This window comes from Trichosurus vulpecula, chromosome 4, assembly GCF_011100635.1.
Source record: "Trichosurus vulpecula isolate mTriVul1 chromosome 4, mTriVul1.pri, whole genome shotgun sequence".
In the NCBI taxonomy this organism is placed as follows: domain Eukaryota; kingdom Metazoa; phylum Chordata; class Mammalia; order Diprotodontia; family Phalangeridae; genus Trichosurus; species Trichosurus vulpecula.
In genome coordinates this window covers 99,156,924-99,167,607 of record NC_050576.1, presented here as the reverse complement: position 1 = coordinate 99,167,607, position 10,684 = coordinate 99,156,924, and positions in this window count along the sequence as shown.

Below are 10,684 nucleotides of genomic sequence, written 5' to 3'. Positions count from 1 at the left end.
GGGTCATGCCGAAAGAATTCAACTCAAGCCTTCTCAGCCAAGGGAAAAGAGAAAGTTTATTAGGGATTCACCATAATGGGCTGTCTTAAGAAATCCCACCCTTTGTGATGCCTGTTTTCACAAGCGGGCCAGACTCAATCTAAACTGAGCTAGATTGAATCTGAGCACCTTCAAGGAGGCAAGATGGAGATTATATACACAAAGGTTCTAGGAGGGATTGAGGGGTGGTCTGGGGTGACTAGAGGAGGGCTTTAGGGAGGGTCCTGAGGAGGAGTCTAAGGAGGACCAGGTGAGGTCAGAGTCCAGAAGTAGCTGAAGGCATGGATATTGATAATATCAGGGTTGGGAAGTAACTGAAGGCATGCATATCTATAGTAACAATAGAGGACAAGGTTTAGCTAGAGATTTGGGCCTAATGATAATGTGAGGCTATAGTCTCTGGTGAAGGCCAGATCTAGTTGGAAGATTCAAGGACAGTTCAAGGGAGCTCCCAGAGACTGTATTCCAGATTCAAGGGGGTTCCCAGAGACTGTGCCCTCATCATCAAGACCACTTTGGTAGTAGGGAATGTCTAGTAGAAAGCCTTAAACAAGCTATTTATCCTTTGTTTCAGTTTCCTCAACTATAAAATGGGATGATTATAACCCATACCTCACAGTAGTTTGTTGTATGGATTAAAATGAGATAATTTTTATAAAAAGCATTTAATACGGTGTTAGTTGTACATAGTAAGGACTATGTAAATGTTTTTGTTTTTTTTTTTTCCCCTTCCCTGCCTTTTTCCTTTACCTGCTGGATTGAGAAGTTTTTATATTGTTTTAGAAGTAATAGGGAACTTTTTTTTTTAATGGCAAAAAGGTGCTTTCAGGATAGAAGAAAAGCTCCAAAGACAGAGTTACCTTTGATGGACAAACAGCAGAAACAAGTAAGAATCTGACAAATAGAGAGACCTGATGAAAGTTAACTTCAATCAACTGATAGCTGGGAGGTTGAGTTGGATTGGGATTGACAGTGGGGGAAGTGGAATTGAATGAAATGACAGCTGAAGAGGCAAGGACTTTTCCTCAAAGTCGTTCTGGCAGCAACTCAAGGGAGTCCTCTCTCCAGTGTCTTAGCAGCTTTACTTTCCTTCTTCCTCCTTCCCCAATCTTACAGATCTGTCTCTTTTTTATTTTCGTTGACATAAAGTTTTTCAAGGTAATTATATTCCTTTGGTATCTATTGAGGTATATGGGTGTTTGAGGAGGACTAGCATGTCTCTTACAAGGACTTGCTGAGCTCCTTTCAGGGCTGCTCATCCATATTTGGTGTTTACCTGGCACTCAACTCTCATCTGTGGCTCCAAGAAGCTGTAACATGTTGTATCAACAATCTGGCTAGCAGCTTCCATGGGAGTATAAGATTCACCCACAGCCGGCACCCAGAAAGCTGCCAACAGCACAGGTTCTTCTGATCTGCTTAATTAAGGAAAGCAAGGTGAAGGGGCTGACAAGCTTACTCCAATCCAACATACAAACAGCATTCAGTTAGTTCAGGGGAAAAAGCCAAACTATTCAAGGGCACTTGTTGACTAAGTGCTAAGGAGCCCATTTTTGGTTACCAACACACATGTGCAGTGGCTACATCCCAGTAAACTATCTCAGCAGATGAGCTAAACCAGGTTGAGGGTAACTGACAGGCCTCAGACCCATTGGTGAGTTGGTGGGATGTCTATTCCCAGCATGTGAAGACTTCCCCTGACAGAATGGGCGTAGGAGAACAATTTGTTCCAATGGTCATGAAGGTAGCTGAAGCAGGCATTTAGAGCACTTAGAGCCTGGTCATCAAAAATGCCACGGTCATTCACTTCATCCTGGGCCATCACCAATCATTTAGACTTTTGTCTTACCATTGGATTTTGACTCTGGAAGAGAGAGTGAGGCTCACAACTTTGTGCAAGTCTGACTCAATTAAATCCAATATACACACAAGTCAAGCCAACATCCCGTAATGTCATTGGTCCTACTCAAAAATGAAGGGCAAACAACAATAGGGGAAAATACTTATTTTGCCATTAGTTTATGAAGGGTTAATAATGCTAACAATAAATCATAATAATAATAACATTTGTTTTGTTCTTTAGGCTTTTAAAAGCACTTTACAAATATTATCTCATCTTATCCTTGCAACAACCCTGGAAAGTAGGTGTTGCTTATTATTCTCATTTTATAGTCGAGAAGACTAAGGCTGAAAGAGATTAACTGATGTGCCCAAGGTCACAGCTAGTAAATGTCTGAAGCTGGATTTGAGCTTAAGTCTTCCTGACTCTAGGTCCAGCACTCTGTGTACCGTGCTACCTAGCTAGTTTTATTGCACACGTTTTTCTGTTAGTTATTTTTGCTAGCATGATCCATCTAAATGCATTATTTGATTTCTGGCAATTTGTGATCTGTGAATAAAGGCTGTACAAAGTCGGGGCTTAAACTAGAAAATTATTTCTGTCCTTCACATTGAAACTAGCGTAGTGTAAGGAAACAGTACAAAGTGGGAGAACTCTGCTATGCATACATAATCTCAATTCCTTTTTATATCATCCATCCTTTCAAAACATACGAAGCAAGTTGTAGCAAAAAGAAGACTAAACCTGAAGTCAGAAGACCTGGTTTTGAGATTGTTGCTTTGTGTCAACCTTTTTCAAAGTAAAAACGCTGTATCAATATGTTGTATTACTAAAAAAAAGAGTGACTCTTACTAATAATAATTCAACACACATTTATCAAGCATCTATTATGTAGAAGATACTGTGTTGAGTACTGGGAATACATATACTACTATCAAATAGCTTACAATCTATTGAGGCATGAGAGAGGTGTGGACACAAAATTAGTGTGATCATATTATAGTGTGATGAGTTTGATTTGGGAAGAGACAGATCAACATGGGAATGGAGTAAAAGAAAATTCCAAAGACTTCAAGGAGAAGTTCCCCAGATAAAAGTGAAGAAGTGCAAACCAATGCAGACAGAGAGACCTTTCTGAGAATGAGTGCTGATATGAGTAGAGGCATGGAGATAGTGGAAGTCTTGAATACCAAAATAAGAAGCTTGTATTTTATTTTTTCACTTCTATTTTATTTCATAGGGAGCCATTGAACATTTTTGAATAGAAGTGATATGAACAGAACTTTACAATAGGCAGATTATTCAGGCAGCCATGTGACAAGCTATATTGGACAGGATGGGAAAGAGAGGTAAGAAAAACAGTTGGGAAACTAGTACAGTATTCTAGATAAGAAAAGATGAAGGTATAAACTAAGGTGGTAGCACTTTGGGAATAGAAAGACAGGAGACAATGCAAGAGATATTGCATGGCTCTAATAGGCATTCTCAACATCAGGTTGAATGGTGTGAAGGTGAGAGAGAGAAGAGTCAGAGATGAGTATAGTTAGGAATCATCTGAGTGACTCACAGGAGGGCTAAGAAATAGAGAAATTATGGTGACATGGAGGAATTTGTATTTCAAAGAATTTGAATTTGAGATGCCATTTAAGACAGTTGGAAATAGAGGACTAGAACTCTAGAGCAAAGTTGAAGGTGGAAAGAATCTTAAATGTCTCTTCTTGCTTTAAGATTTAATATCTAAACAAATATTGATCTGACTACCGAGATGGGCCCAGATAATGGGATCACTGAGTGGTAGTGAATGAGTTGAGTCTGTGTCAGTGATGTCAGTCATAGGAGACTATGCTAGCTGCAGCAAAGAAATGAAAGGAATTCTCCTGCTTTTATCCAGGGCAAAGATGGGAAAGTTGTTTGACAGTGACCCTATCTGCCTTTCCCATTTGGAAGATAACAAAAAGCTGGTAAGGGTAACTAACATATTAGAAGATAATTAAGATCCAAAAAGAACTTGACAAATTAGAGAATTGGGCTGATTTAATAAGATCTAAGAAATTTAATGAGGAAAATATTAAGTTCTTACATTTATTTCAAAAAAGAAATTACTCCAGGAGTACAAAATTGGGGAGGCATACTTAGCCAATAATTTGTCTGAAAAAAGATTCTGGGGTCTCAGTGAACTAGAAGCTCAATATCAATTAACAAACAGTATGACTAGAGTAGCTTCAAAAATGGGAATGAGATGTTGGGCTACATTGAGAGGAATAGTCATAGTCTATTCTGCCCAGGTCAGACACCTGTGATACTATGTTCAGTTCTATCAGCTTAGGAAGGACAAGATCTAGAGGAGGGTAAAATAGAACTATGAAGGGCCTTTGGTCTATTCCATATAATACTCAGAAATATCATTAATTAGAGATCACAAGTGATGTTTATACCAGACAGGTGTTGTAGATTGGAGATTTGGCTACACTAACATTACACAGAAATAGGCTAGATATGGGCTCAAGGCAGCTAATGTAAAGGGTTGGAATCTGGTAACCTGGTATTAACCATTATTTTACTTAAATGTATATGAAATTCTTCAGATAGTAAAACAAAAAGCTAGCAGAATCTACAATTCTGAAATTGGATTTTAGAAATATATTCATAGTTAAAGAAAAACAATAGTTAAAAGAAATAGAACTTTGAGCAATAATACAAAATCAAGAAATATGGCATTCTACCACTCCATTGTTCTATAGACAAAACACAGGACATCATCTTTTTTAAAACACATTGATTAAAATACCTCACTTCTCTTTCATTTAAAGATATTTCCTTATATTTTTTCATTCAGGAATAATTTAATACGCACATACATACACACATATGTATGTGTGTATAAAATATGCATATATACATAAAATGCTTAGCTGCATTCAATAATTCAATAAACATTTCTTAAGCACCTACTATGTGCCAAGCACTAGGCTAGGCACTGGGGTTACAACTAAGAAAAACAATATCCTTCCACTCAAGGAACTTACAATCTAATTAAGAAAGACAGACAAAGCAAAGCTGGAAAGGTGGGGAGGGGGACAACCAGGGACTAGCCTAGTGCAGGAGCATCATGTTCCTTAGAGTTCAAACCAAGCAGAACTATATATGAAAAGTGGAGAGTTAGCTGGAGACTCCAGATCCAACCTTCTATAAAGGAAAATTTTATAGGATATTTGTGTTTCACCCTCCAGCCCTACATGGAAGCCCTGCATGGTACTATAAGTAGTACAAAATTGAACCCTTTCAAAAGTATTATTCAGTAAATATCAATACATTCTCTGGCTTTAGAGTTGGAAGGGACCAACCCATACCTGAGAAATAATATCCACCAAATTATATCCACTATGTGGCCTTCCAATGAGAGGACTCCCAGTACCTCTTCTCTCCAAACTAGATTGCATTACATTTTTAGATGGTTCTAAATGCTAAGTGCTAAAGATAAACATGAAACAAACATGAAATGGTCTCTACCTTCAAGGAACATACGTTGTATGACAGGAATACAACATATACTCAGATAAGTCATCAAAAAGAGTATGAAGTATTTTAAGAAAGGAAGAACACTAATACACTAGCAAGTCTTGTCAGAAGTTCTTATAATTCAGTAATCCTAAATTAGACCCTCTCAAAAGCATGATCTGATAAATGATTTATTGTCAGTCTGATCATAACATTCTAGGAAAGGCACAGGTACAAATCCAACAAATTAAACAGTACAACAGATATGGCCAAGTTTCACTATGTTCTTCCCATTTATTTTAGGTGTATAAGCTGGTGTTTTTTATACCTCATTCACAGTATTTTTTTTACAAAGCACCTAAATATATCATCAAAGGCACTAAAGAAGGTATAGGCCTCTAATACAGAGAGAAAGGTGGGCCATAGGCTAATGAACTCAGTCTTGCATTAGGGACCAGAAGGTTTGGGTTCTATTACATTTTCTGTCAGGTAACTGTATGACCTTAGGCAAGTCTATGCCTTCATATTTTGATTCTTATAGATTTCTTTGTCAAGAGAAAATTATAATACTTAACCTACCTATTTCACCAGGATCTTGTGAAGTCAAAATGGCAGGCATACAAGAATTACAGAAAGTTAAATGACCTTACCCAAATGAAAGGCATTGTTAGGAGAGTGTATAGATAAACTCTATACTTAAAACCCTTATCCTACCATGACCAAAATCATAACAACATTGCAATAATGTTCCAATTAAAATAAGAACATAATTAGTATTACACAAACATTTATAAAATTTTATCCAATATATAAAATCTTTGAAGCAAAGAAAATAATATATTTTGAATAACTTATTTTAGTAAAGGTGGATATAATTATAACAATACAGAATAATTGCATTTATATACATTAAATATTCATCTATTGGTTACCACTGGGAAATGAATAATTCTATATAGCACAATTTTCCAGACAACTGCCAGTTATTCCTTTAAGCATGAAAACTTCATAAAATTCTAACCTTTTCTAACGGAAACCTTTCTCAAAAATGTGTTATACACTACCCTGCCTTCTCAAATAGACTATACTGAAAGCAATTTAGCTTTTTCTTGACAGCTCAGTTGATTATGATTTTGAACGACACTGAATATACTGTGTTTTAATAGTGATACCTTGCACTTATTAAGTCACAAACCTGCCTAGCTCAAACAGTGAGTTAACTACCAACAAAGCTTGGACTAGAACCCAAGAGAGAACTAGACAGAATTAAGGATGGTGGACTACCTCTACACTAAAAGGCTTCAAGCCGCCATGTTCTTTGAATTTTTGTATCAGCTTTTTACATATGTGTGTGTGTGTGTGTGTGTGTCTGTGTCTGTGTATGTGTGTATTCACTTTTTTCTTTTGCTCTCAACTGTTTTTTCTTGTTTGTAGTGTGCTTGCCAGTAGCAATAAATCACCTAGAAAACATTTACTAAGCACATACTATGTGTCAGGCACTGTATTAGCATTCTATCTACCAGTTCTCAACCTTTTTTGTGTTAACGACTTCTTTGGCAGTCTGGCCTTTGGATCCCTTCTCAGAATATTGTTTATGGCCCACATCCATAATTGAAAAAGATATAAAATTTTAGTTAGAGGTTAAAAAAAAAGAGGTAATTTTTTTTTCCCTAACCAAGTTGATGCACCCCCCTGGGCCTAGCAGGATCTCTTATAGGAGCATGGGGCTATCTTTGCTGTTCAAAGAACTTTTCTGTTTAATACATGATTTCCTGTAATTTTCTAAATAGTCAAGGTTGCCAAAGAGATGAAATGTTACTCCTAAGTCAATTTAAAATTTGCTGTGATCTAAAACACGTTTGGATGAACAAAACCCCAAGAAAAAGCCCAGAATGCCCTCAGGGTCTGATTCAAGTACAGGCTTCTGCATTAAGCCTGCTACCAACTTATACATTAACCCTATGAACTCCTATAACACAGTGTCCTGGGCCATCTCCAGTTGCCTTGATCCGTATCTGGCCACTGGACCCAGATAGCTCTGGAGGAGAAAGTGAGGCTGGTAGCTTTGCACAGCCTTTCCTCACTTAAATCCAATCCACTTGCATGTCATGGTATCACATCCCTGAAGTCATGGTCCCCTTTGAGAATGAAGGACAAATAACAAGCAACCTATAACACAAAGCTACATAATTTACCTTCAATTGTCTTATTTCCGCAGTAAGAATATTTGCTCCTTGAGGGTAGGACTGATGCATTCCTTTGGAGTATATTGTATACAAAAAAAGAAAAAAAAAGTGACACAAGGGAGTTTCTTGATGATTGACTGATTTGATTGACAAAAACCCTAATTAATTCAATGGCAATGCATTCCTTTTGTCTGTTAATTCAATGACCTTTTACAAGCAGATTCCCTGAGAATTTTTTTTAAACCAATTGAAAAACTTAAATATTAAAACTTTAAATTTCTATTCCTCACTAAAAATGGGGATGGACAAATGCAATTTATCAACTTTGGAACCAACCTTGAATTTTCACGCCAAACCCAAAATCGTTTCAGTTCATTGTCCCTAGAGCCTAGATTCTTAGCCTTTCATATGCATTTTTATATAAGACACAACTCCCTGCTAAAGACTCCATCCAATTGTACTTTCAACCTTGACAGTCAAGTGAAAGAGCTGAAAGTTGTAACTTTCAGAAATGTTCCTAATAATAAAATCTATAAAAGCACCACAGGGATTGTTGGAATAGACCTCAAAATGTCTCCAAGTTCTAACCTGAAGTGAATGAGAATGGATCTATCTGATAATTTACACTGATCGTTGGCAGATCACTTTCTGAGTGGTTGATCACATCATAAATTATAATCCTAAAGCACTGGAGCTGGAAAGGAGACCTTAGAAATCATGTTCGAATTGATTCAGCCATTAAGGCAAACATAACAGATGAATTATTTAGCTGAAAGCAAATTTAGGCATGATATCACAAAACAAAAGCAAACTAAACAACCAAATTCCTAAGAAGGGAGTTCTCTGAAAGTGTCACAGACTGCCTGAGGAGGTAGTCGGTTCCCCTTCATTGGAGGTCTTTTAGCAGACTCTGTGACCCTTTGTCAAATATGTTGTAATGGGGATTTTGTTTAAGTGTTTGAGGTCAGATTTGAACTCACGTATTCCTGACTCCAGGCCCATCACTCTATCCCACTTGAGCAACCTAGCTGCCTCCTTTTCAGATAATTGATGGCCTAAATTGTCATTGAAGAATTTTCTAACTCTAAAATACTGTGATTCTGATTTTGTGATTCTGAGAACAAGTTCCTTCCCTGTGCCACTGAGCAAAAAATGAATTTGACCCCCAAATGATCAAACTGAATATAGCTGGTAGATACAACCTGTGGCTTCTCTCTGAGTCAAAGGATAGTAACTGAATCTTATCAATGTTGCCAGCTGCTATTGAATAATTGTTAAATAATAATAGCTAAAAATAAAATTTTAAGTTATAGGTATTATAGGGACTTCATTGGAGGAGGAAATAGGCATTGTATTATTTTCCTTTATTTCTTGCAGTCAATTTTTTCTTTATTATTTATCCAAAAAGCAACATAACATAGTGGGAAGATCACTGGATAAGTGCTCTGAAGAGCTCCACCCAAGTCGTGTGTGACCTTGTTAAGTGGGTGAACTTGGGCTCCTGTTAGCTGTATGGCCCTGAAGATGTCACTTCACATCTGGAGGACTTATCTTCCTAATCTGTAAAGTGAGGCAGTTGGCTAGATGACCTCTGAATTTCCTTCTAGATCTAAAATACTATGATCCATTGTCAGTAAATGAGGTATACTCACCATTCTTTTAGACCTTACGGATGATATGATAGAATAAGGCAAAGTGCTGATCCAAGAATTCTGGAAGGTGATTTGGAATTATGCTAAGAAAGTGATTAAGATGTCAGTGCCTTTTGTTTCAGATATTCTGTTCCCAGGTATATATGGCAAGAAGGACTCAAACACACCAAAGTGGTCACAACTATACTTCTTGTTATAGCAAAGAAAACTGGGAACAAAGTAAATGTCCATTGAGTGAGGAATGGCTAAATAAACTGTGGGACATGAGGGTAATGTAATATTACTATGTTATAAAAATGATGAGGAGACATTTCAACTGGTCTAAGCAGAAGTAAACAGAACCAGGAAAACAGTATACATAATGCCCATAATAATGTAAAGTGGAAATTAAATAATTGCCTTCTGTGTGATTATTGTGATCAAGGCTGACCCTGAAAATGAGGTGAAAAAAAATGCAACTGCCTCTCTTATTTGCAGAGGTGAGAGACTATGGGTATGGAACACTGCATATATCCATTATAAATGATTGCTTCAGTTAAATTTATTTAATTATTTATTTTCTCTTTTAAATTTTTTTATTACTGGGGAGGGTATTCTGAGTAGAGTATTCTGAGAAAGAAAGTTATATTTGAAAATAAAAGAAGTAAAAAAAAAATCAACAAAAAATTAAAGGGGGGGAAATATAATATTACATGGAGTTACTTACAATTAGAAAATCCCCCCATGCCAAATAAACCTCAAATTGTTTGTTTGTTTGTTTTTTACCCTCATTGACATCTAAATATTTCAGGTTCCAGTAGTTTAGGTCTTACATAATTGAACAATTTCCTTGACTCTCTACCTCATTTTTAAGAGATAGATATAATACCTGACTTAATTAGAATAAAATATTTTGAGGGCAAAGAAATGTGTGATTCTGTAAAAATAATCACCATATTATTGCTAGGCACAATTCTTATTCCCAGAATAACAAAAATCACAGAATTCTAGAACCGAGAAGAAGTTAGAGATACTGAAGGCCAGCCTCTTGGGCTAAATGGCTTGCCCAAAATCACAGCATTAGTGACAGAAACTAGACCATCAGATTCTTTGCCGAATCATGTCCCATTACTCCGTGACTAATGTTATTAAAAATTATTAAGGGAGAGAGTTAAATATTAGCTAGCAATTTGGATGAATCAAAGCCTAAACCATTAAAGGATGGCATAAGCTAGGAAATTTCATACACTCTTGCCAAGATGTCATTAACAAGTTCCCTGATTATTTTCCAGAATGTTGATGCTTATCAAGTAATGCAGATCATAAGTCCAAGTTGGCTCAATCAGTCATCATTTTTCCTGACTTATTTGGTGACCTCATTAACTGATGCGGTAAATCAAAGTTATGTCTTGAGCATAAGACATATTATGAGCAACTTCTGTGCCTCTGTCTTCAAATGTTCAGATCACACAAAATTTGGAAAGCAGCTC